At 41.5% G+C, this 26961-nt stretch overlaps 1 protein-coding gene across 1 annotated transcript in view; it reads left to right on the top strand.

Moving 5' to 3' along the window:
• The window catches only part of lingo1a (leucine rich repeat and Ig domain containing 1a), a 144250-nt gene that overhangs the window by 59736 nt on the left and 57553 nt on the right, over positions 1-26961 (top strand). Inside the window, exon 2 of the mRNA XM_030426455.1 lies at positions 4960-5105. The gene's annotated coding sequence lies outside the window, so the exon portion shown is untranslated. The remainder of the gene's footprint in view (positions 1-4959; positions 5106-26961) is intronic.

Genomic DNA, 26961 nt, shown 5'->3' with positions numbered 1-26961 from the left:
GTATAATCTTTTCCTAAACACAACCAAGCCATTTTTTTTTTTTTTTTTGTCTAAACCTCATCAAAACACACCCCTTTGGCAGTGTTGATAATTGGTCATATGTCAGCTGTTTATCAGCCTGGTTTATTTTGAAAGACTAGTTGGACAACTAACTGGACTGTGGAGCCTTTATTCCAAAAGTCTAACTGGAATATAACGTATTAGTGCCATCTTTGATTTCAGAGCCCTTCAGTGCAGAACTAACCCTAGAGGGATAGGTAGAGCATCATAGGCCACTGAACAAGCTGCTATATTAGACGAGTTGGGAGTGAGAATGTGTTGACCAGCTCTTTCCCAGCAGTCTTCTACTGGTTTATGTACCAGCAGCAAAGAAACTGCTACAGTATTAGCCACCCAAAATTAAACCATTAACATTAACCATTAATATTTAAATGAAAGCTGCCACAAATGCCAAAATATGTATCTTGTTTTGCCATTTGAAACTGAACAGACTGCACGAAAGAGGAATAACATGGTGGTTCAGATGTTTGCAGCTACATCCCAAATCATGTCACTAATAATGTGGCATGAGCCGCACCGCAGATGCTGTTAAATAATCTGAAACCAAATATACCTTGAAATTAATTGTTTTGCCAGTAATGAGGCAGATGAGATGTAGAACATCTTGCAGAAGAAGAACAAGGTGTTTCTATCACTGCCAACAACTCTGCAGACAAATTACTTCAGCACAGATGCTCCAACGCTTTCCTTGGGATCCAAGGTCTTACTTTACACAGACAGGAAATCAAAGGGAAGTTCATCCCTTCTGATTTAAATGCATCAGCTGGTTCTGTGTGTACATATCAAATGTGGAGGATCAAGTGTTTGCCAGGCCATTTGAGCTGTCTGCTGATGAGTGCAACTCAGCTGATGAATCGACATTAGTGGTTGTAAAAATCAGGACAAATGACATCTACAGCTTCTGATTTTTGGCTGCAAGAGACTGATTCTTCTTTCACTATCATGGACCAAACTTGTAATTTGGCAGTCCTAGTAGCCTTCAGTATCAAGTGCTGTAATACAAAATTAATTATTGGAAATGTGAATATTAATAATTTCACCGGAAGCTCTTTTGTTATTTATTTTCTGTAATGAAGGAACAAATTAACTGCAGCATCCACAACCTCTGAATACTCAAGATCTCTTTGGCATTTCCAAAGTCTGATCGTCTCTCACCCACAGAGAGGGAAATGGAGCATGTGGTTATTACTGGCAGCAAGTAGAGATGTGAAATACAAAAAAAGCAAAGCTGAAACACTGTTGTACTCTTTTGCAAGGAGCTTCTTCAATATGAGGTTACTGCATGAATAAATATATTCTTATAGTTAGTGGTAGTCTACGTCTGGAATAGTAAATGTCAGCCGTCTTGTTTTTATCCTTTCTTAAAGCAAATTCTGCCTCAGGTACACTTGTGCAAACTCCACATGGTTGTTTATCTGTTCATTTATCCTGAGGATGAGGATGTCCTTGCAGATAGTTTGAAAACTATGAACTTGCATTCATGTTGATTGCTTAAACCAGGAGTGACTTCAGCCACGATCAACTGAAATCCGGCTCTTCTTAAAGGGATATTCTGGTGTAAATTTAATCCATGGTCTAACACACCGTGAAACTGTGTTAGACTCCCTCTCGAGAGATCAAGTTAGCAGACCGCTAATTTACAGAGTTTTATCAACCTCAGAAACGACTGCATGACAATAATACACTGCAGTAAATGGATCCAAATATAAACCGCCACCAAAAAGCCACAAATGCTCAGAACAGCACCAAACTTCAGCAACAGTACAAATAGGGTCTCAGCACATAGACCGGGGCATTAAAACTCCACTAGTTTAGCTGGATTTCTACTGAAAAGCTGACAAAATTTACCACTCTTCTGCAGCAGCTTCCTGTTGACGGGAAGTCCCGACGAGTCGATTACCGAGTGCAGTAGAGTTCCGTGGCTCATGGATGAAAATGTATGATTATGACTCCATGGAAAAGCAATCAAAGTTCATATGTGTCTTACCTGCCAGTTTATAACAGTTATTATCGGGGGCGGACAGGGAAAAGAACGGAATTGAGCATTTCTAACCGCACTCGGTAACGGTCGCATCGGGACTTCCCCGACCCGGAAGCTGACGGAGGAGAGTTGAAATCTGTTTTTAGCTTCCCAATAGAAATCCAGCTAAGCTAGCGGAGGTTAGATGCCTCGGACTATGTGCTGAGACCCTATTTGTACTGTTGCTGAAGTTTGGTGCTGTTCTGAGCATTATTTGTGGCTTTTTGGTGGCGGTTTATATTTGGATCCATTTACTGCATTGTATTGTTGTCGTGCAGTCGTTTCTGAGGTTGATAAAACTCCGTAAATTAGCGGTCTGCTAGCTTGATCTCTCGAGAGGGAGTCTAACACAGTTTCACAGTGATTTAGACCATGGATTAAATTTACACTGGAATATCCCTTTAATGCCTGTATGCGATACCCCCGAGGGCTTTTTAATGATGCTAAAACATCAATCAGTATGTCTATACTAACAGTGAATCCAGTGACTATGTGTATGTTTGAGTCTTTCATCTTCAATTTTCTCGCCACAGCAGGAAGTTCAGTAGAGGGCTCGTATAAACCCATCGTATGCTAACTGCTCGGCAACTAACAGCAGTCAGACACAGTCAGTATCTGGCTGGTGTGACACATTTAGCAGCTAAAAAGACAGACAAAAACAGAGCTAATTAAAAAGTGAATATTGGATGCTTGATAACAATTTTGCTATTTAATTAATATAAAAGCTTGTTTCCGCTGCCATTAATGAGACAGAAAAGCAGCTATTAAATGTTAAAGAATAATACAAATCGCATAGATTTGTAGAGTTCTGCTGCTAGTATTCGGTGGAAGGTCTGACGAAGCATTGTTTTTATCTCAGAAATAGGAAGTGGAGAAGGAACTTATTTCATAGTCGAGTCGGAAAAAGCTTTCCAGTCAGGTTAGCCATAGCTAGCCGATGTTAGCAATGCCAGTTGATAACAAAAAAAAAAAGTCCAACTTCCCAGATGAAATGGATCACTGTGATAGGAATAGGCTATGGATTGGAGTCTCAGTCATGGGGCAGCCCCTCTTTAACACTAGAACGGCCAAGACGGTCATTTTGACCGTTTTCAAATTTATATGTGCAATAACTTTGTTGAAAGAAGAAATGCAATGTTGCCCTTTCATGACTTTTTCTAAAATTGTCTGAATTAAAATTTTTAAATAGTTTTATATAAATTACACAAAAGACAAAGAAAATATTATAGGTTATACCTATTTCGGCCACAAGCGGTCATATTGACCGCTCATCATTTCGCGGGTTTCATTGTTTCATTTTTTGCGCGGTTTGCTGCTCTCTTTGTCTCTCTTGTCTCTAACTGTGTTAGCGGTCTCCAGCTGCGCTTCCTTGCGAATTTACTTGTGAGTTAATAATTATATAGCTGCATTTTATAGCCTGGTTGGCACCATGGGCAAACAAAAATGGGAGTTCCCCCCTCCGTGAAACAGCCAGCGGAGCTGTTCGATGCTGAAGTGATGCGACTCGGACTGTGTACCAGGGATAGCCGAGGAAGAATGTCTGCATCCCAAGGACCGTGCACACAGGTGTGGGCACCTTTAGTGGGGCGAAGGCAAAACCAGAGTCTGTGATGTACTACAACAACACAAAGTACGGCGAGGACCCGGACCAGATGCGAGGGAGTACTCCGTCACAGGCGGTACGTGAAGATGGCCGGTGACGGTCTTCTATAACATCCTCCTCGACCTGGCTGGGATCAATGCCCGCATCTTATTCAAGGAGCACCAGCAGCAGGAGAGCCTGGAGGTCCAGCAGCAGCTGACAGAGGAGCTGAGGGCAGAATACATGGAGGGGAAAGGGGCCGCTGCAGGTGGCACAACGTGGGCAGCAGCGGAAGCAACCACCGCAGCAGCAGCAGACACGGACACGGAGGCAGTGCCGGTCCGAAAGAGCTGCAAACGGAACCAAACGTCGGACACTTGGAATGCTACAAGCCCGTCTGTGCTGACTGTGCGAGGAGAGCGGAGGTAATCTGTGGAGACTGTGACCAGTGATCGGAATGGCTCTTTTTTTGTATTAGAGCAGCTCGTTTCCAGCTTTTTCGATTATTATTATTTTTTATTAGGCTATATATTATTAAGAATTAAAATAAATTGTTTAATAATCAAATAAGTTACTTTTAATTATTATTTTCTTGTTCTGAGATTCCTCATTAAAATTATGTGTAAATATATGCAATAATTACAGTTCACTATGTGTGATGATATGAATATTGATAAATGTGTAATTAAACTTGGTAAAATGTACATTTTGGTGTTATTTCGTTTGAAGAAAAATATCACGACACAATGAATGCATTCATCACTCAATTGGGTGTTAACATGAGAGATTACAGAGTTTAAAATCTAGCGGTCAAAATGACCGTTGCAGCCGTTCTAGTAGTGTTGGAATTCCGGCCGTTCTGGTGTTAAACAGTACATGTCTGGAGGATGTATGCTGAATATCAGGTGACAGTACATGAGGGTTTTCAACTTAAGCTGTCTTTAGATATTCAGATGTCTGCTCGTGAAAATGCTTATCACTCTGTGAAAAATAGATAGCTAGCAGCTTGCTTGAACAAATACATTGCACTTCAAATCAACAAAAGAAACATGGACTTTATGCACATATATGATGAAACCTGTTTAAAAAACATGTGTTTATTTATAAAGCAAAAAGAATTATGGCTGTTTGAATTAAAGATTTCCCTGTATGCTGTTACTCTGTACTTCCTCAAACATTTAACTTTCCAAAGTGAAGATTTCAGAAGCACATGTTGAGACAAATATTAAGTTAATTACCTGACCATCTGATTTATTGGCTCAGAATGAACGGTTCCACTGTGGTTTGGTTCTTGCAGGTGGCTGAGAAACTGAAGAAGGAATGCTGTGAGGGGATGTGGATTAAAGGGAGACGTTACCCACCTCACATCTTCAGCCTCCCGCCTTCCGCACAATAAGTAGCTCCAGCAGCTCTTTGGAATCAGCGGGCCAGCAATTACTGCCTGTGAGTATTATTGCACTACCGAATTATGAGACTTTCCTGCTGATCAGCACGCAGTGTAAAGAATTTGAGTGTAGTGGGTGATTCTAACATCGTCTCTAACTGTGTTGCAATGAAATACGCTGGATTTGAAGGCCTTAAAAAAGCAGCCAAGATTTAGCACAGTGAAGAACTTTATATAAAAAAAAACCAAAAAAAAACTTGAAACCGTCTGTCGTGCGACAACGGTGTGACTGCTTTCAACAGAGCCTTAACAAAGTTGTCTCATCTCACAGCAGTTAGATCACGCATTTCAAATGCTGAAACACTTGATCCTGTCATCTCATGTGAGTTAATTAGTGTGAATTAACATCACTGCACCATACATATCAACCCCCCCCCCCAGAAAGCAGGGACTTCTATGGATGGTGTCTCAGGCAGGTGGCTGAGGCCAGACGCAGAACCCTGTGCTGGGAGGGGAAGTGTTATTGCTGCCTGGATTATGTTCCCAGGCAGTGGTTTTTCTAGAGGGGGAAAAGCTGCAATAACAAATTTACATACAAACTGCAGCAGCTTGTATCCTGTGACCTGTCTGTCACTGGGCTCAGTCAACAAAATATATATCTATATATATATATATCTATATATCTATATATCTATATATCTCTCTCTATATCTCTCTCTATCTCTCTCTCTCTCTCTCTCTCTCTCTACATATATATATATATATATACATGTTGACTGCATTATGTTGAAAAAATATAATCTGGGTGCCAATAGGTTACCTTGAAAAGACATTTGATATTTTAAGTTTTCCTTATACCACTTATACTAATGCTGAATGTGCATGTGGCAAATCCTCTGGAGTGTTTTAATGTATCTTTGGGAGTCCCTGAATTTACAGTACATGTTTTATATGCCAAAGAAATTAAAGCCTAATTGTGTGCTAAGCATGACATTAATTAACTTACTTTCAGAGTTATTGCTGCAGCGCCACAGATGCTTCTTCATTGGCCTTTTAAGTTGCCGTGCCTAATTAACGGCAAAACATTTTATTTATGGTTGGTCAATAAGAAAATCATCCCAGGCATTGCAATCCTCTGGCGTCAGTGGTAATGCAGTTTGATAAGCACTAAACCTGTAACACTTTCTGATAACACACAAAATGAATCATTAATCAGCACTGAAGTGATTTTACACCCACTTGTTTACAGACTGTCTGTGCTGGCTGTGACTATGAGAGATTCAAATTTCACCACATGTATATGTTGGAGATAAACATATGTTGGAAATACAAATATCCATAGGAGATACATTCAGTAAAGCACACGTGTGTAGTGATGTATAAATAGTCTTCCTGATGCCAATTTTTTCTGTCAGATTATATAGAGATGGCAGGTAATCTCTCGATTGAACTCTGTAAGAAAGGTTAACTGCTGCCCTCTATAATGTGCCAATAACCCTTGCAGAGCAGCTGGGGCATGATGATCACGATCATCAATTTAGTGTGCTTATTCCAGACATTTGGTGCATTGAAAGAAAAGGATAACAGATGAAAAGCTATGAGACTAAGTATAAAAACAGACATGTATCATATATTTCACCACCGAAGCCAGAGACCATTCTGCAATGGAGAGGAAACTTGTGAACATGTGAACTATGTGATTTATTTAATTAAAATATCTAACCATACTCCATGATCAACTTTTTACCAGTGTTGGCATTGACATTTGAGGTGTCTGCTTAATACTCTTTGATACTAGGAATGTACACATTTTAACATGGCACATTTTACCTATTTCATCATACTCATTAATCATGTGTGCCATTGCACCATACATACCTATTTGGTGCTGTAGTTGGTATGATCCCATTGCAGATGCCCTCCAGTTTTACCTAATGACTTAGGGCCAGACACATCAAAACCAATATCAAAGATATTAAAAGTTGCAAATGGCACTGGCGAAGAGGTGGATGTGAAAAATGCAGGTAAGCGGTGCAAAATGTGTCAATCATGGATACAGCAACGGGCTTAAAGGGCTATCTTTTTCTCCTCTAGGGCACAGATATGCTTAGCTGAACAATCAGTGATTTGTCTAAATGATCGACCTGGCACAGAATGAAATGCTTAATCACCTGAAAATCTGCCAACAAGGGCCGACTAGTAGCAATAATGTGGGACAAACCACAACAACTAGGGCCAATGCTGCTGTGGCCCTAGTACTAGGACCACAACTAGTTATGTGACATTGGCTATCAACCGACCGTTAAACTGGTGTGTCAGGACTTCAAGAGTGGGCGCGAATGATTGGCTCTGGGGTGCAGTGATCTGCGACTTAAAATGAGTGTGGGCCATGGGCATGGAGGGGGAAATTGGCCCTTCCTTGAGTCTCATTTCCAACACGTCAAATACTGATTCTTTGGGTTGGCAAGCCGGGCAGGCCACCACCACGAAGCGTCAGTATTTGACGAGTTGGGAATGAGACTCAACAATCAACTATCTTACAAACGTAATTCCTACCCCTTACTTCCGGCCTCCGTGCTTGCACCGAACCCATCTTTGAACTTGGCCTTTATTTTGATCTAAAATACACACTTGTAAAGTGTTGTGACAGCGTTCTGCACGGTTGTTGTGCTATCATGGAGACAAAATCTGTCCACAGACAAACAAGACAGATAGACGGACGGACAAACAAAACACTGGCAATGCTCTCAAAACAGCATCTGTGGTAGTTTCTGCTACAGTGGGTGTCTACAGGATGTTGTTTTCCCATGATGACACAAAGACAGTCTCACAAGGTAAAAACAATTCCAGCCATGCTGTTGCAGCTAGTAAAAACCTTGTGAAATATAGTTTAGTCACCTCATAACTTCATACGTCCACTTGTCTCTTTCGATATTCCATTCACCGTTAAGCTCCAGCGATCCATTTTCATAGATCTTTACTTTACCTCGTTACCCTAATTTTACCAGGCTGTGGTTTGATGACACTGATGTATGCGCCTCATATTACCTCACCGTTCTCTAACTTGTTTCAATTGATTCTTTTTGGGCAAAGATCCAGGATATTGAATGAAACTTTTCAAGACAGGCCTGTTCCCCTTTGGGGTGGACTTTGTAGCAGCTAAAATAGAAGAAAAAGCTTGGAGAAAACACAATAATTGAGATCTATTAGGTGAATGTACCTCAGAAATATGTCCAGTGGACTGTAGCCATCTCCCAGCGGACAACCAGACATCTCCGCTTTTCAAAAGGAGCATTACAGGAAGTGCCATCACTTCAGCTCCTCTGTGTCAATTGCTCCAAAATGGCCAATTTCCTGTCTAGGATGTGTGTTTTCACATTTTTATCATCCCCTGCCGTAGTTATCTAGTTGCACTTAGGGCCATCAGTCATCGGTGCTGCGTTGAGAGGAAGCCGATGTGCAGTAAAACTGACGGACGGCTTTCCGCATGACTGAAGATGTATGAGACATGCCGGCGAGCTCATGGAGCTTTTTTTTTATTGTATTTTCAGTGCTGCCTTAAAGCCAACAGGGAACATAGCCATGCTTACCACTCCTCTGACTGAATAGAGCATTTTGGATGTGGCTTCTCAATCTTTGGAGGATAAAGTGACTGACAAGCTTTTTTTTGTATGTTTTTCATGGGGCTTATTAATTTTCAGCCACATAACTGTGAGTAAATAGTGACTGTGGCCTATAAAATAAGGTAATGTTTTCTTTTTTTTCTTTCAAAGTAAATATTTATGAATTTCCAAGTAAAGTTGCAGCATGCTTCTATAATTTTGTATGAGAGAGACTCCAATGGAGTATGTCTCAGTGTCACTCTTTAGTCATTACTCCAATCCATCTCATGTAAAGGTATTTTGCCTCATTTCAGAATCACTGTCAGCATGAAGAACACACTCATAATTGGGATTGGGACTGGATGTTTTTCACATGCTTTTCAAAATTTGATTATAAATTAATTCACACAACAGTCCATCCATTAATCTGTTCTGTGTTTTAAACATCTGTTTTCTGTCAACAGTCAGAGGCATCATTAACGCACATAAGAAGTGTTTTGGAAAAATGCATAAAAGCTCCTCACCTGCTCACTCTTGATGTCACTTCCTGTCGTCAGTGTTTTAGGATGAGTGTTCCTCTTTCCACGTCTCACCAAACTGGTCTCTACTTTATCTGTGATGGTGATTTGAAACCCTCCTCTTCCTGAATCATCAAAGCCATTGAGCCCCAGAAACTCACAATTCTCATAATTTCAACACTTTGTCAAACAAGCCACCTAGTCTGTATAACAATGCACTTAAAATGAATGAGTTATATATAAAAAAAGCTCATAGACTTGACAGTTGTCAGTTTTATTCCTCTCCATCAGGGTAAAACATGTCTAGAGCTATTTTACAGAGCCTTTAAAGTGGAGATTATATATTCAGCTGCACAGGATAACTGCCATGTACAGCATCAGAAAATGATTCATCATTTGCATAAGAACAATGAAGGAACACCTCTCAGCGAGCGCTAATGAGAAATGTTCTTGTTCGATAGCTTGCACTCAATCTTGCATACAAAACCCCCCCCCACGACTTGACCTTTGAATCCTGAACATTCTCCACTGCTCGAAAACTGCATCCATGTCGACGAGACAGGACAGAACATAAAATACACTGAGATGCATTAAAACACCGTTTAATTAATGGCTGTTGAAAGTATCCCTGATTTCACCCATGTCATCTCCGAATGAGATTCTTAAAGGAAAGCCAAAGTCCACATTTCAGGCTTTTCAAACACTGTGTTGGTAAAATTAGTTTCAGCCTTGTCGCTTTTTCATCACAGTGGCTGCCTTTCAAACACGGTGCCCTGTCAAATGCAAGATTTATCCGTACACATCATTAGACACCCTGACTGTATTTGATTGATCTGGGATTCATGAATTGCTCCTCAAAGAATGGCTGAGCGAAGCGGCCTGTTTATTTTTCAGTACCTGCTACATAATTGGTTTCTCGCGCTTGAGGGCAGTGCTTCACTCTTTGTCCAATTAGAGACGATTTCCCTCCAGTTAGACCCCCTCAGTTTTCAATACCAGTTGTCAAATGTAGATAATTACATTCTGATTCCACCAAAGGATATGTTACCAACAACCATTTAAAATCAAATAAGCTACACTGGAATCTTCATTGGTAGTTTTTTGGAGAATCCTTGTAAGCTCTGTTGGAGCTCTCACAAGAAAACACTTTCCAAGATATACCTGCCTGGGCTGACATACGGAGCCATTTTGACGAATAATAGTTTTGACAGCAACTTCGATGAGAAAACAAAGACAGAGGAAGAAGTCTTGTATCTTTTTATCCTGCATTGTTCCCTCCATGCCATCTGATCAGATATTTGCATTAGTAGAAACTAATGATTAAAGCAAAATGCCACCACAAATTATTCATTGCTATTGGAAAAAATGCTTTGGGTGATCTACCTTGCATCTGATCTGCACTTTTTTGTTGTTTGGTGATGTATTTTTAGCCTAGTCTTCTTGTCACCATGTCACATACTGTATTTTCTGTGTGACTGATGGAGTTTTGTAACACATTTTTTCTTTTTTTTCATCTGTATCTACAACAGTGACTCAACACCCTCCTTCTCTCTTGGTTGATTCAAGCCTCACCGTTTTGCCTTGATGTCAGGCACATTACAAGTGGGATGCAATGCAGAAATTCGACTCTTATTGTCTTGTACTAAACTGTTTCTCTCTTACTCACTTGACCTGCATGTGTCGCTAAATAACCTGAATTCAGCCGTGTTCACAGTCAACAAAAAATACAATATACATATCAAAACATAAGTTTTATGGCAGTAAAACCTGGAGAGGGCCAACTTCATGGTGTGTGACCGGATACAACATGGTCAGTGGGCCAAGAAAAGTCCAAGTCAGGGGGCACTTTGGGTGCATAGTTGGATCGGTGATACCCTGGACTTCCCCATCACAGACTGTGGTTCTCTTCTCCTTTGTGACCAAGAGTCAAGATTGATTTTATTTAAACCATGCAAGCAACTCAATGTACAGAAATTAGGTAAGTAATGTTGTCATATCCACCCAAAGTACGGTCTTTTCCATGACCCAATCAAGTAGTTCTGTGCCTAAACTACAACTGTTGCACAACTTAATAACAGCTCCAAAGTCATAACATGTCATAATATGTGAACTTTTTGTCAGCAATATGTTTGTATTACTGCTAACTGGACCACAGAGCCATTCACATGCACAACTGGCACTGGGGGAGTAGGCAAAGCGTCATTGTGTGAAGCAAAAGGCCACTGCACAAGCTGTTGTATTTGTCGAGTTGGGAGTGAGAACGTGTTGTTCTACCATTTGAACTTACCCACACTGCCAAGCAGGAGGTGTTGAGCCTGATGTGGGTCCTTTACAAATGTTCCGCCTCCTCCTCCCCCCACTGGAGAACGTCTGGACAGGACGCTCAGACTAACAGTCTTAATAATATTATATCAAGTGAGACATCATGCCATGTGACACCAAACCATATCATACTGGAGGTGTAAGTATCATGAATTCACTGTTTAGCACAAAGATCAAGATCAGATAAACAAGTAAAAAGGAGGCAGTGTAGCGAAACGTATTTGTTTGTCTGAAGGCTGATGGATCTCAGTGGTAAAAAAATCATTGAACAGATGAAGTTCCGTTAATCCTTGATGCAGGGACAACCCACGCACCTCATTTTAAGCAATCAGCCCCACCTTTTCGGTATTGTTACTGCAGGATTCGATACCCCCATTGTTTATTTCCACAGCATATACCTCCCAATTCATCAGACATTACTGACAAAAGAACCACAAAATGATGTAATTAATAATCTGAGCATGTTTTCTTTTGCAGTGGGTTGTGTCTCTAATCAATATTGTATATATTGTAACCGCCATCAACTAGCAAACAACAAAATATTGAATATTTAGCCATTTGTTCTTCATGGCTATACAAAGCCATGAAGCGCTATCTAGCCTCCCAGAATGGCCTGCCCACCATTACAGGACAGTACACACAATGCTTCAGGACATAAACTTACATCTTGGGCACATCTCCACACTCCTATAAGACTTTTATGATCCAGAACATGTTGGGTTTTTTTTTTCTCTTTAACTGAACCTAAAGTGCATGAAATAGTATACATTTAATATGTGTGTAGCCCCTGGCTGCCAGGTTTCCACGGTCGAATAGCTTCTACTATTGACATAAACTAGACCTTATGACTCATGAAGCTTTACGAGACATTATATTTTTTTGTACTAAACTGCAGCTTTTTTGCAGTAATTACTTAATTCCCAGTGGTGATGCAGTATAGTCTTGTCTGTATCTAATATTTTATTAGCAGTTTCATCTAAAGATCCTTCTTTCCTGATGTGCTTTTTCAGATACGTCGCTCTCTCCTCCTATTCACCACTTCTGCCTAGTTCTGTATACAGTTGACTTAATAGATAGAGGGGGAATGTTTGGTTGTTTGTCATAAAGTATCGCTCTTAGTGTGTGGTTCATTTTGGAGGCTGTCAACACACTGCATGTAAGCATGTTACCAAAGGCGCCACGTCCATGACCTTTAACACACACTAGAAAACCTGAAAAGTCTAACCTCGGTAACAAATAAAAATCTCCCATTCATCACCTTGCCTAAGGCATTACATATTCCAGGGCCGCCACTGTTTATTCCTGTTCCAGTATTCTAGCTGCTGAGCTTCAGTGTCATGTAAGCTTTCACTGAATACATGCAAGTTATCAAGGGCTTTCACTGTCCTTATCCCCCTGCTAGTGTTGTTGGGAGGAATAGTAACATCTTGTAAGAGACCGGAGGCAGTGGGTTTAAAAGATATTGGTCTTGAAAATTCAGAAAGATTAAATACCACATGTGGAATCTTAAATAACGAGCCACCAAAATGTCTGGTGTACATTTATTTCAAGGTGTATCCCTGCAGACTCCACGACCCGCCCTCAAGCAGTTAATTAGCTTTCAAGTGTGATGCGTTATAATAACATCCTTTACATTTGGCTAAGCTATTCAACCAGCTCACCGGCGTGTGAAAAGGTATCAAAGCAGTTCTGCATTCGTGCTCAGTGTAAAGTGTGCTTCAGTGATTATGAGATGTTCCACAGCTTGTTCATGCATTACACTAATGGTCTAACAAGGAACTGCCACAACTCTGCTGCCACAAAACAAAAATGATTTGGCCCTGGTAGGAGAATGGTGTGAGGATCTGTTTTCAACTCCAATGACCCAAGTTCAAATCCACCATGTGAAATTTTCTGCTGCGATTAAAGTAAAAAAAAAATCAATTTATTCATTAACTTTTTTTGCCATATTACTTCAGATCCACACTTTCTTCAGTTTGCTTGAACTTGAAAAAATAAAATCTAAATGTGTGTAAATGGTGTGCAGTTTTCTAATTTTTTTCTTTTTTTTTTTTTTTTTTCACAATTTCCAAATTAAGATACAGAATCTAAAGACCACAGTAAGTCACACAGAATCTGCATTTCAGTCTTAGTTGATTATTCCAGTTATTGTCTCCAAACTTGGCTTATTTTGTTTTCCCACTCCTTGCCGATTGTATTGACAGTTGCTTTAAATCCAGAAATATGCGTCTCTGTTACCTGAAACTGACAAGGGGATTACGTATACCTCTTAATTATGTCCAGTATAGTGCAGTGTACTGGAGGCTTTGGGTGTCAACTGAACAGCCTTTACGGGACTCCAAATGGCTCATTTAAAGCTTGAGTTTCTGAGTACAGACTGTATACATTTGTCCATGTATTTAGAGTTTTGTTACTTTTAAATTATTTGTCAAGCACCTTCACCTGCATTATAATAAAAAAGACATAACACTTCCTAAAATGTGGTTCCTTTTAATCCAAGACAGCTATAGAGAATCTATAAGATTTGTTTTTATACCGTTTATGTTAAGAGCACCTTTTTTACTCCGCCCCAAAATGCCACCCAGCAATTCAGAGCACCCTGGAGTTCAGTCATTTCTGGCATAAATCAGCAGCTAGACCAGCGCCAGTGAGCAAAAAAGCTAGAAGAAAAAAAAAAGTGTATTAATTTATGGGGAGGTCACATTACCCAAGAGTTTAGCTTGACTTTTGGAAAGTCCTTTCTTCTCATAGAACTGAATATCAGTAAGTTTCCTTGCCTTCAGCTCAACCTACTTTTAACAAGAAAAGAAAATGATAAGAGAAAAATATCAGGCTGGCACAGTATTTTCCCTTTCTGTCAATAGCCAGAGATTGCAGTTCAAAAGTAGCCTTGTTTTGTGATTTTGAAATAAAGCTGAGGCAAAAAAAAAAAGACCCAGATCTCTCCGAGCAAAATGTGTTTGTGGAAGATTTCTTCTAATCCTTGCTGCGAAGTGCAAAACAAGAATCCAAGGTCAGCCTTCCAAACGATGCAGGGACCATATTTCCATCATGTAAAGGGATTTTACAGGAGTTCAGCTTTGTGGTACGTAAGTGCTCCGCTTCCATTGTCTTGCAGCATACACAGCAGCTGTACATACTGACGTGAGCTCACATACTTGACACATAAAGTGAAGGCGCACGCACTTGAAAGGTACCACCTAGGGATCGCTTGGAAATGTTTGTTCTTGTGCGGCTGCACTGGTGGCAACAGTGCACTTAAAATTCAGACACACATGCTCAAGATTGAAAAGAAAATTGTGTGTTTTATTGTAAGAAAAATAAGAGTTATAACCCCCTTCTGAGGCTAAAATGTAGCCTGAATGTATAAGGGAACAAGTAGCTCTAATGCTGAGAAAAAAGAATGCTGACTAAGATTCCTTGAATTCACAAAAACCTTTGAGACTGACACCTGTCCTTTATTGTACCTGTATAAACACTGTTTCCTGTCGCGTCTTTTTTGCCATGAACTGTTGCCATGGAAACAGGCGGTGTAATGGAATATGAAAATACACAAAAGCTTGGCTCTAATAAGAGCATAACCAGGATTTGGAGTATTGTATGTATGAATGACAGCGCACTCATGGTCGCTCAGCGGGAGAAGAAATGCAAATGTTCATGTTTCCTGACAGTCGTGGTTTAGTAGCATTTGTGTGTGCTGTGTTTGCTGCAAATGCCTAAATATATGGAGTTTTATTAAAATGTCCATGGGAATTCAGCTCTATCGGTCATGATTTATCTCTTAACGGCCCTCTAAATGGATATCCAATAGTCATTAATCTTAAAACACCAAATGGCTTTCGTAATTAATTCTACAAGGATGTGGCTCAGAGAAACTGACAGTAGGGCGTCAATGTGTTTGCTAAATTTATGAACAATGGCAGTTGGCAGTGGGATGCCTGTTGTTTTATTTTTTTCTCCTTATGTCACCGGTTCAAAGTTTACGGACCAAAGAGGCACAGCTGGACCTAATTGACTAGAGCTGCTGTAGCTTGAGTCGGAGCACATTGTTGGATTTATGCTGAGAGTTTGCAAACAGACATTCGGGCATATGGGTAAACACCAACTTCCTTTTATAAAGGTTTAGTCTTATCTCGTGTATGCCGGAGTGGTGAGATTCTGCTTTTAAAATGATTGCAGAGCGTCAGTGCATGAAGGTCATCGCCCCTTGTATTGGCAGGTGCACTACGCTACCAAAGATTATAGTACTCAGCTTCATCCAAGGCTGGCCCTGTATATGGTTTTAGAGCTGAATCTACATCAAATATTGATGTGTTAAACATGAGAAATGGCTCGGAGTGGACGAAGTACAACAGAGAGAGCGGAGGCATTTTAACAAGAAAGATCGAGTTACGGAGTCAAAAGCTGAATCTGATCCACAAATTGAGTTTCAGGTACAATTAAAGAATTACTTCACTGTTGGGAAGGTGGCCCTTGCGTATAGCTGGACTACGTACATATGTTGTTAATAAGTGCTACATGACCTGAGAAAAGGGGCTGTAGGCTGTAGTATTGTCACTTGCTCAAACGATACAAATCCTACAGCAACACTCCAGCTGATGGACTGCCTACTGCGAATTGTGTGGTGCTTGATGTTCGCTCTGTGTTAGTTATTTTCTTACATCATGTTATGTTTGTTAAATATTTTAGAAGAGAAATAGACAGGATTATGATTGTTGATCAGCACTGCCTCACATGTGCCAGCAAAAGGGTGAGAGGGAGCTCTGGGTGCAGGTACGTTTATCATTGTTCAGTTGCATATAATACCAAAATTATAGTGATACAAAGCTGGTTGAAAACTGGCAAAGTTGTAGTTAAAGTGAGTTGTAATGCAAAAACAACAACAATTGAAAAATACAAAACTGATGTCATAAGTGTACTGGTCAACACTCTAATAACCAATTAGGTGTTAATGATTAGTTCCTCACTAACTGGTACATTAGCAGATAACTATACAGGATTGAAACTGCCCAAATTAACAATAAATGAAAGAGAATATAAATGGCTCAATAAGTAGATTAATATGCCAATAAATGCACCAAAAACAAGATTGAAAACAAATGTAGGCATTAACCAATTTATAAAATGTGACATTATTTGATAGAACTTTGGATACATTAACCTCTGTATTTAGTCAGCTATTTATTTATTTTCCCTTTTATTTTTTTTATTTGATTATTACTTTATGCATCGTTACATACTTATACTAATTTCTATTTTTTTGCATTATCCCCCATTTATTTATTTTTCATTTTGGCAGTTCCGGTCCTAAGTAAGTACCATTTGTTTACTTCCCCTTCATCATAGTTAAAAAAAGGTGAGTAATGGTAAGATAATCATGTTACAATAAGAGACCATGTCATAAGTACTTAGTATTATAGATCACTCAAAAAAGTGACTAATGATTAAGTAATTATTAATGGAATGTTTGAGTAATTATTAATGAATGTTACAGGTTTGTGCTGTTCAGTGGCTGATTCACAGTTGATCAGGAGCAAATCATGAATAAAGTGGTTGTTATTCAGATTCACGGATGCTCATGAAGTAATCACGGCCTAATGATCCATTCACATTGTATCTCACTGTCTGTTCTCAACAAACTCATCATTATCTTCTTTATTAAAGTCCTTGAATTCAGAAAGAACTCATTAATGATTCATTATCTGATTATTTATCACTAGTTCATCATTAACTATTCACATTTCTGTGGTCCATATTAAGTCACATTCCTTTCAGTGTTTTTGGGTCATTTTTGCTATTGAACTCTCTTTGTTGTAACTGTTACTCATTATTGTGCATCAGATTGTGCTTCTGGCTCTATAACTCTGTTTCTTATTGAGCTGCATCTGCTCTGTCTGTTGTGTTGTGTGTGCCTTTACTGTATTGTAAAGTCTCACCATACCTTATATATAGCCATATGTCCAGAACTGTTTTTTTCCCACTATGATTTGTTGATAAGCCGTTCTTTACACATGGTTTTGATTATGTTTATTTTGTTTTTGACATTTGGCTGATGTTCTTATCAGGGTTGATTTACAATAACTGAGCAGGTTGGATTTAGTATCTTGTTCAAGGTCGAGGACACTTTCACCCGCCATGGATGTCGATGGTCACATGGGCGGCTGTCGATTTGATCCAGCTTATTATCTCTTTGTTATGACTTGGTATCTGTTTTTTTCGAGGTCACCATGCTGCCCTTGCTTGTGATGTCTGTTGTGATCACGATTGTACCCTAAATATGAAGGCATTTAAAGCCTTGGTTAGACCACTCACATCAAAAATATTGTACTTTTCTCAGACCACAGTTATGTTTATTTAACGATAAGCCATAGCAGAAAGAAATGCATGCTGCATCAGCGTTCACGCTTTTCACCAGATGTTTTAATGGCTTTGTTGGTGATTTCACTCTACAGTGGATGTAAGAACCTCAGCTATCAGTGAGGGATATAAGCGAGTCGATACAGGAAGCTGCCGTGTGCTCGTGATTTGTTGTTCAGTCTGCTTTTACCGGAAGAAGATAGAGGAGATGAAGAAACTTATTTCCATCAGTACCCACCTTGCCTCCGCTAACTGCATCATTTTCTATTACACAGGAGCAAACTATTCTATTTCTGTAACCTGATTAATGTGCCCCCACACCTCACACCCACCTCTGAAAACACAAAAAACATAATCATTTCGGTCTTGTCTCTGGTATGACCTCGCTGCATTCTGCAGAACGTGTGGTTTTGTCTCTCGAGCCTGCCTGTGGGAGATACCTCAAAACCTGTGACGCATTTCATGTGGCATTTGTAATGGTATTTGGTATGATGTACTTTTCTTTTACACAGGGCTCATTCAATTAAATTGCACTATTCCCCAAACTCCACAACCACATGCCTTTAGTCCCTGCCATGATAGAAAAAAGGATGGCAGTTTTATATTGCCTTTCTGTGTCCTATCTAGTGGCTGCCTGTCTCACAAATATATTTCATTCTTTCTCTATTCCACTGTCTAAAATTAATCCCTTTCTTCAATGGTAACAATGAGAATAAAAAGAATAATCATCATCATAATCAAGTTGAACTACTGGCTGTTACATTGCTGCTGACCTTTTTTATTTAATAATTTGTGGAAAGTGTGAAAATTGCGTGCGTGTGAAAATTGTCATCATTATGATTGATAATCATTCATTTTAAATGTCCTTCTTTTGTTTCTTCATCTGTGTGTAGCCCAGGCTCTAAAATGACATCCCTTTAACATTAGAACTCTCCCTTTTAAATAATTCATTTAAATTGTGAATAAACAATTCAATGAAAAGACAGTAAAAATCCTTAAAACAATTCATTTTATTTTGAAATAAATAAATAATTCAGTTTATTTTGAAATGAATAGGTTATTCATTGAAGTTGATTTTATATGCACCAAAAAAACGATTAAAAGTGGTTTAAAAGTGTTTTAAAATGAAGAAAGGAAGACAAAAGAAAACCTGCAGAACGGGTTTCCAACCTAGCCAATCAGTGAACCCCGTGAGCCCCAGGTGATCAGCCCCGTAGTTTTACTTCCTGTCATTACTTCCTGGTTACGGACGCTGATACACTTGCCGCCTCGGGTGCTGTCCGATCCATGTGTGGACCAGCGTGAGAGAAGATTTGATTTTCGCCGATCTGGCGAGGTGAAATGCTGTAAAGATCATTCATAGACTGATCCCTCGGTCAGGTTTTTTGTGATATCATCAAATGAGGTTCCAGCCACGTCCCAATGTCCATTGGAGTGCTTCCTGCTGGTTTCGTGTGAGGTTTCCAGAGATCCAGAGATTGTTTCCTGATCCCAAGATCTATAGATTCCCAGTGTGAGCTGGGTGGCGAGCTACATCGAATCTACTGGTATTGAACTGTGAGAGTGGTGAAGGATTTTCCAGATTCCCCTTCTTCACGGACTGTGTGGTAGGACAAAACAAACACTGATTCTCTGACCTTGAGTGGAAAAAGGGCCCCAACGTCAACTTTGGGACCAGAGGGTTTTATTTCTGCCGGCTTTATTATTTTAGTTTGTTATTTTTCATTGAATGTTTTGAAACAAACTGATGTATTTTCACTGTGTTATTCATTTATAATAACAAGTGGCCACACAAACACAAACCATTGTTGCCTGTGTCTTTTGAGTATTCACAATATAAGGGCTCTTACAAACTTAAAGTCTTCTGATACTGGGGCAGATATTAGTATTGATTATTACTTACCTGTGCTCTGTTATTACATTGTAACAAGGGTTACAGATTTGGCGAGCTAGCCAGGAGAGCCCAACTGAGTGTGTAATTGTCAGATTTATTATGTGCATACAACCTGCTACATTTGAAGGTAGGTGTTCAAAACCAAGTACGGCAAAATGGAAATAGTGATGCAGGAATCAGTCAAAGTCCCCTGTTCAGTCGTGGTTAGTGGGTTAACTGAGACAACTAGTGATGATGAAGTATCCACTTATCTTCAAAAATATGGTTCAATTAAACGCCATTTATGCATAGATGATCCCAAATCAGATTTCCACAAACATATCATCGTAGAGTTTACACATGACACAGCTATGGAAACATTGGTGCCCCTGTTGCCCCTTAAGCTTCAGAACCCCACCCAGACCGACACTGTATATGAAGTGAAGAGCTTGGCAAGTGTGTACACACTAGATGCCCGAAGCAAGGCTACCAAAACATACATGGAACAGCTGTGTGATATTGCAAAACTAAGTGGAACACCTTTGGAGCAAATGCTTAAAGAAGAACTGGCACATCTTGCCTTGTCTACAGACAGCACATTGTCCCCCTCTCCCCAGTCTCATCAAGAATCTTCACCTAAGCAGAGCCCACTCTCCCAACCAGAACCACCTGACCAGGAAAATGTCTCATCCTCTCCACACCCTCACTCTGTGGAACCCTCTGACCCTGCAGCTAGAAGATGTTCTCTTGATGCAGTTCAGCCTCATACCTCTTCGACCCTCATTAAAAACCTGACCGACTTTACCTTGTTACCGACTCCATCAGTCGTCACTAGTGGCACGACCCAGTCCACTATCAATGTGAATCCCCCCGGCATTCAACGAGTGGTGGTTGAACACGTTGTCCGCAGCAGTGAAAGCCCATCACACCTTGCTACACCAGGTAGGCTTCGAGCTTTCTCAGGGAGATATCCACGTCCTAATAACGAAGCAGACTATGACACATGGCACACTAGTGTGGAAGTCCTCATGAAAGATCCCTCAGTTTCCGACGCGCACTGCACGCACCGCATCCTTGACAGTCTCCTCCCTCCTGCTTCTGAGATCACAAAGCATCTTGGCCCACAGGCTAAACCTTCTGCCTATCTGGAACTACTTGACTCTGCCTATGGAACAGTTGAAGATGGCGATGAACTCTATGCCAGGTTCATGAGTACACTTCAGAATGATGGGGAGAAGCCATCCACTTTTCTACAGAGGTTGCACGTTGCACTGAGCACGACTATGAGACGTGGTGGTGTGTCGTCTCATGACTTTGATCAGCAACTTTTAAAGCAGTTCTGCCGCGGTTGCTGGGAAAATACACTAATAGTTGATCTTCAGCTTGAACAAAAAAAGAGGAATCCACCATCCTTTGCAGAACTGTTGCTGCTATTAAGAACAGAAGAGGATAAACAGGCGGCAAAAATGAGTCGTATGAAGCAGCATTTGGGCAGCGCCAAGCCAGCTTATGGTGTCAGTAAACAACGTGTCATGTCTCATCTACAAACGGCACATGCCATAACTGATTCTGCTCAAAGTACTGAAGTTGAGACACTGAAGAGACAAATAGCAGATATTAGTGCTCAACTTAACAGCATGACGACTGAGAGCCAAAAACAGAAACTGCCCAAACAGAAAGCGAAGTCCCTTGCTTCCAGCGCCAAAGCTGAGGCTTACCCCATGAAAAAAAGAGGAACAAGTCAGCAGAGCCCCACTGTCAAAATGAGCAGCAAACCACGCCCTTGGTACTGCTTCCAGTGTGGGGAGGATGGTCACATCGCCTCCGCTTGTGACAATGACCCAAATCCTTCCCTCGTAGCCGTAAAGAAAAAACAGCTGAGAGAAAAACAGGCTACATGGGAATCCTCTAACTCCCCTAGCGATAAGGCACATTTAAACTGATATCTGCTCCCATAGAGGGACATATGGGAGTGACACCTGACAAATCCAGTCCCACAATTGGAAAAATTGCCTGGAAGAGAGCTCAAAATAAGAGGAAGCCCACAACACTTCCTTGTGGCCTTGTGGGAACTAAAATTACAGCTCTGGTAAATATTGCAGGAAAAGCCACCAATTGTCTTTTAGATACCGGTTCACAGGTGACCACTGTCCCCCAGTCTTTTTATGAGCAACACCTGTCAAATCTAACCATCCATCCATTAGGCGATCTACTTGACGTGGAGGGTGCCAACGGCCAATTAGTCCCCTACTTAGGATATATTGAGCTTTCTGTTACGTTTCTTAAAGACTTCGTAGGGACTGACATTGAAGTCCACACTTTGGCATTGGTTATTCCCCACCTCCGCTCTGCAGCCCATGAACAGGTGCTTATTGGCACCAATACTCTTGATGCCCTTTATGCTGACCTTCAAGATGACCTGAATCTCTCCACTTTCCAGCCATTGTCTTGTGGCTATAGGGCTGTCCTCAAAATCCTCCAAATGCGCCAGAAAAGCTCCACCAGCCATAGCCTTGGCTGGGCAAAGATGGTTGGAAAGACACCTGAAGTTGTTCCGGCAAGACAGACCGTCATCCTCGAAAGCATGGCTAATGTCTCTAGTGCTCATTCTGAAAAGTACGTCATTATTGAACAGCCATCAGCCTCTTCCTTGCCCAGCGGCCTCCTTGTCTCAGCTAGCCTGGTCAGCTTGCCAAGGAAACAACCTTGCCACTTACCTGTTGTTTTGAAAAATGAAACAGATCATGACATTATCATTCCGTCCAAGACAATATTGGCAGATGTTAATACTGTTGTGCGAGTGCTACACAAAGAACAAACTATAAAGGAACCAAGCCCCCCTGCCGTGCAAAGGGAGCCCCCTCAAACGACAAAACTGAGTTTTGATTTCGGAGACTCACCTTTACCTCCTGAATGGAAAGAACGGGTAACAAACATGTTGAACTCCATGCCAGACGTCTTCTCCCATCATGACCTGGATTTTGGACACACAGACAAAGTCAAACACCGGATCAGGCTCAGTGACGAAACACCATTCAAGTATAGACCACGTCCGATACACCCCCATGATGTGGATGCCGTGAGAAAGCATCTTCAAGAGCTCCTTGACTCGGGAGTTATACAGGAGTCTGAGTCCCCGTTTGCTTCCCCTATCGTGGTTGTCAGAAAAAAAGATGGCTCTGTTCGTCTTTGCATAGATTTCAGAAAGTTAAACCTTCAGACGATCAAAGATGCATATGCCCTCCCAAAGCTCGAAGAGGCATTCTCTGCTCTCGCTGGTTCGAAATGGTTCTCTGTTCTGGACCTTAAATCAGGGTACTATCAGATTGAAATGGAAGAATCAGACAAGCAGAAGACCGCGTTTGTTTGCCCACTAGGATTTTGGGAGTTCAATAGGATGCCCCAGGGTATTACAAATGCACCATCAACATTCCAACGATTGATGGAGAAGTGTGTTGGAGAGATGAACCTAAAAGAGGTTTTAGTGTTCATTGACGACCTGATTATTTTTTCATCTTCCCTGGAGGAGCACGAACAACGTCTGAAGCGTGTTTTGCATCGACTGAAGGAATATGGACTGAAGTTAGCGCCAGGGAAATGTAAATTTTTTCAGACTTCTGTCAAATATCTCGGTCATGTGGTTTCTGAAAAGGGTGTGGAAACAGACCCCGAGAAGGTAAAATCCCTGACAACGTGGCCTGTCCCCACCAACCTAAAGGAACTCCAGTCTTTTTTAGGCTTCGCGGGATATTACCGAAGGTTCATTCAGGGGTATTCTCATGTCATCAAGCCCCTTACTGAACTAACCTCTGGCTATCCACCCCTTAGGAAGGGAAGTAAAAAACCGAAGAAAGCCACAAGCCAAGAGTATTACAACCCGAAAGAGCCTTTTGATCAAAGATGGACACCTCAATGTCAGGATGCATTCGAACTGATAATCCAAAAGCTGACTTCAGCTCCAGTCTTGGGTTTCGCAGACCCCCAGCTTCCGTATGTTCTGCATACAGATGCCAGCACCCTAGGTGTTGGGGCTGCACTATACCAGGTTCAGGATGGCCAACCAAGAGTCATAGCGTTTGCTAGCCGAGGGCTCTCAAAGAGCGAAAGGAAGTACCCTGCCCATAAACTCGAATTTCTGGCCCTTAAGTGGGCAGTTACAGAGAAATTTTCCGATTATTTATATGGAACGGACTTCACTGTGGATACTGATAGTAACCCGTTAACTTACCTCTTAACCTCAGCCAAGCTTGACGCAACAGGTTACCGGTGGTTGTCCAGCCTGTCAACCTTCTCCTTCCGACTGCAGTACAGAGCAGGCAAGCAAAACTTGGACGCTGATGCCTTGTCTCGTCGTTCTCATGGTCCACCAGAGGATGACCCGGCATCACTAAAAGAAAGTGAGAGGATCCGGCAATTCGCTTTGTACCATCTGAGCGATGCTGACACACCACACACTGTTCCTCAAGAGGTCATTCAGGCTATCTGTGACCGACACATGATCACCAGTGTCAGAGATACCAAGGCTGAAAGCCCCAACCCTGGGCTGACACTAGTTGAATCTCTTTCTCATCAGCCTACAGCTATTCCAGACTGTTTTCAGGAAGAGCAAGTGGACGGGTTCCCTTTTATTCCCTCATTTTCTGTAGAGGAACTCAGGGAAAAGCAGAGATTAGATCCTGCAATCAATGAAGTTATTGTTCAAATGGAGACTGGCAAAACCCCACCTCCCACCCTCAAAGCAGAGCTGCCTGAGCTTCCTTTGCTGCTGCGTGAGCTCAACCGGCTGGAGCTGCGGAATGGAGTGCTCTATCGACAGAGGCAAGACGGACCCAATATCACCTTCCAGTTAGTGCTCCCTGAGGAGTTAAGAGCAATAGCCTTGCAGAGCCTCCATAATGACATGGGTCACCTTGGAGTCGAGCGGACAGTCGATCTGGTAAGAGCCAGATTCTACTGGCCAAAAATGTATATGGCTGTTGAAAAACTGATCAAAACCTGCGAGCGATGTGTCCGCCGCAAAGCCCTTCCTGAGAGAGCTGCTCCGCTGGTAAATATAAAAACCTTTCGACCTCTGGAGCTTGTGTGTATAGACTTCTTATCCTTGGAGCCCGATCGGTCCAACACAAAGGATGTATTGGTCATTACCGATCACTTCACGAAGTACGCAGTAGCCATACCAACTCCAAACCAGCGCGCCCGTACTGTCGCAAAATGTCTTTGGGATAATTTCATAGCGCACTACGGCTTCCCAGAGAGACTTCTCAGCGATCAGGGCCCTGACTTCGAGTCGCACACTATAAGAGAACTCTGTGAACTTGCTGGTGTAAAGAAGGTGCATACTACTCCATACCATCCACGAGGGAATCCGGTTGAGAGGTTCAATCGCACTCTCCTCCAAATGCTTGGTACCCTTAGTCAATCCGACAAACTGCATTGGAAAGACTTTGTAAAACCTCTCGTGCATGCCTATAATTGCACAGAGAACGAGACGACCGGATTCTCCCCCTATGAATTGATGTTTGGGAGACAACCAAGGCTTCCCATCGACTTAGCTTTTGGGCTACCCACAAACACCAATAAGCTGTCTCATTCCCAGTATGTCAGTGATTTAAAATGTCGTTTGGAACAGAGTTATAGGATTGCCACCTCCAACGCACAGAAGAATGCTGATCGAAATAAGACCCGATTTGACAAACGAGTCGTAGACTCAACCTTGGAAGTGGGTGATAGGGTCCTTGTTCGCAATGTCAAGCTGCGTGGAAAGCATAAACTAGCGAACAAGTGGGAGGACGATGTCTATGTCATCCTCAGAAAAGCTGGCGACTTACCTGTGTACACAGTCAAGCCCGAGGGCAAGAATGGGCCAGTGCGCACCCTACACCGCGACCTGCTCCTCCCTTGTGGTTTTTTATCTGCCACTGTGACGAATGAACCTGTCAAACAGCTCCCTGTCAGGAGGCCCAGGACGAGACAATGTCACACCACTGAGAGTGAAGAGGAGGAAAACTCTGACTCAGAACTTGTACCCACTCGGATATTTTCCCCTTTCCAAACACCAGAGCCTGACATCACCGAGACTCACAAGTTGAGGAATGCTCCATGTATGATCAGACAGTCAAATGAACCGGATGTGTCATCTGCTCCAGCTCTCTCTGATTCTCCAGCATATGAGCGCCCAGCCGAGGACAGAGATGAGCTATCCAGGCAGAACGTACCTGAACAAGTCAGCCTACCCGAACAAGTACATGAAACAGACCAAAATGAAAGTGATTTACCTGATGTCGAATGTTCTGTCGAGAACAGTAACTTACCTGAAGACGTATACCCTGTAGAAGGAAACAGCTTACCTGATAATGTCAACAATACCCAGGATGAACAGCTTCCAGTGCTCTGGGAGGTGTCAGAGAGTAAAGAGGAGATAGAGGGGACTGGAAGTGGAAAATCTGAGGCGAAAAGAACGGATGAGTCGGATGATATGGAAATGGAGAGTAAAGAGACAGAGAGACAGACAGGAATGGATACCTCTGTCCGGAGATCAGAGAGGACACGTCAACTGCCAAAGCGACTTGACTATGCTGAACTTGGAAAACCCTTGGTCACAGTGGTTAAATCATTCTTTCATGGACTGACCACAGCATTAGCCGATGCCTTGAGTGAAGAGGAAAGCTCCCTATACCCCCCTGACCTGCCATTCAGATAAATCATATTTGATTGCTGCCATGTACAGGGACGTACATGGATTCAGGAGGGGAGGGTGTAGCCCAGGCTCTAAAATGACATCCCTTTAACATTAGAACTCTCCCTTTTAAATAATTCATTTAAATTGTGAATAAACAATTCAATGAAAAGACAGTAAAAATCCTTAAAACAATTCATTTTATTTTGAAATAAATAAATAATTCAGTTTATTTTGAAATGAATAGGTTATTCATTGAAGTTGATTTTATATGCACCAAAAAAACGATTAAAAGTGGTTTAAAAGTGTTTTAAAATGAAGAAAGGAAGACAAAAGAAAACCTGCAGAACGGGTTTCCAACCTAGCCAATCAGTGAACCCCGTGAGCCCCAGGTGATCAGCCCCGTAGTTTTACTTCCTGTCATTACTTCCTGGTTACGGACGCTGATACACTTGCCGCCTCGGGTGCTGTCCGATCCATGTGTAGATAAAACCGTTGTCATCCACTGGACCAGCGTGAGAGAAGATTTGATTTTCGCCGATCTGGCGAGGTGAAATGCTGTAAAGA

This window comes from Sparus aurata, chromosome 8, assembly GCF_900880675.1.
Source record: "Sparus aurata chromosome 8, fSpaAur1.1, whole genome shotgun sequence".
Lineage (NCBI taxonomy): Eukaryota > Metazoa > Chordata > Actinopteri > Spariformes > Sparidae > Sparus > Sparus aurata.
The sequence above is the reverse complement of the archived record's forward strand: the minus strand, read 5'-3'. Positions and strand labels throughout refer to the sequence as shown.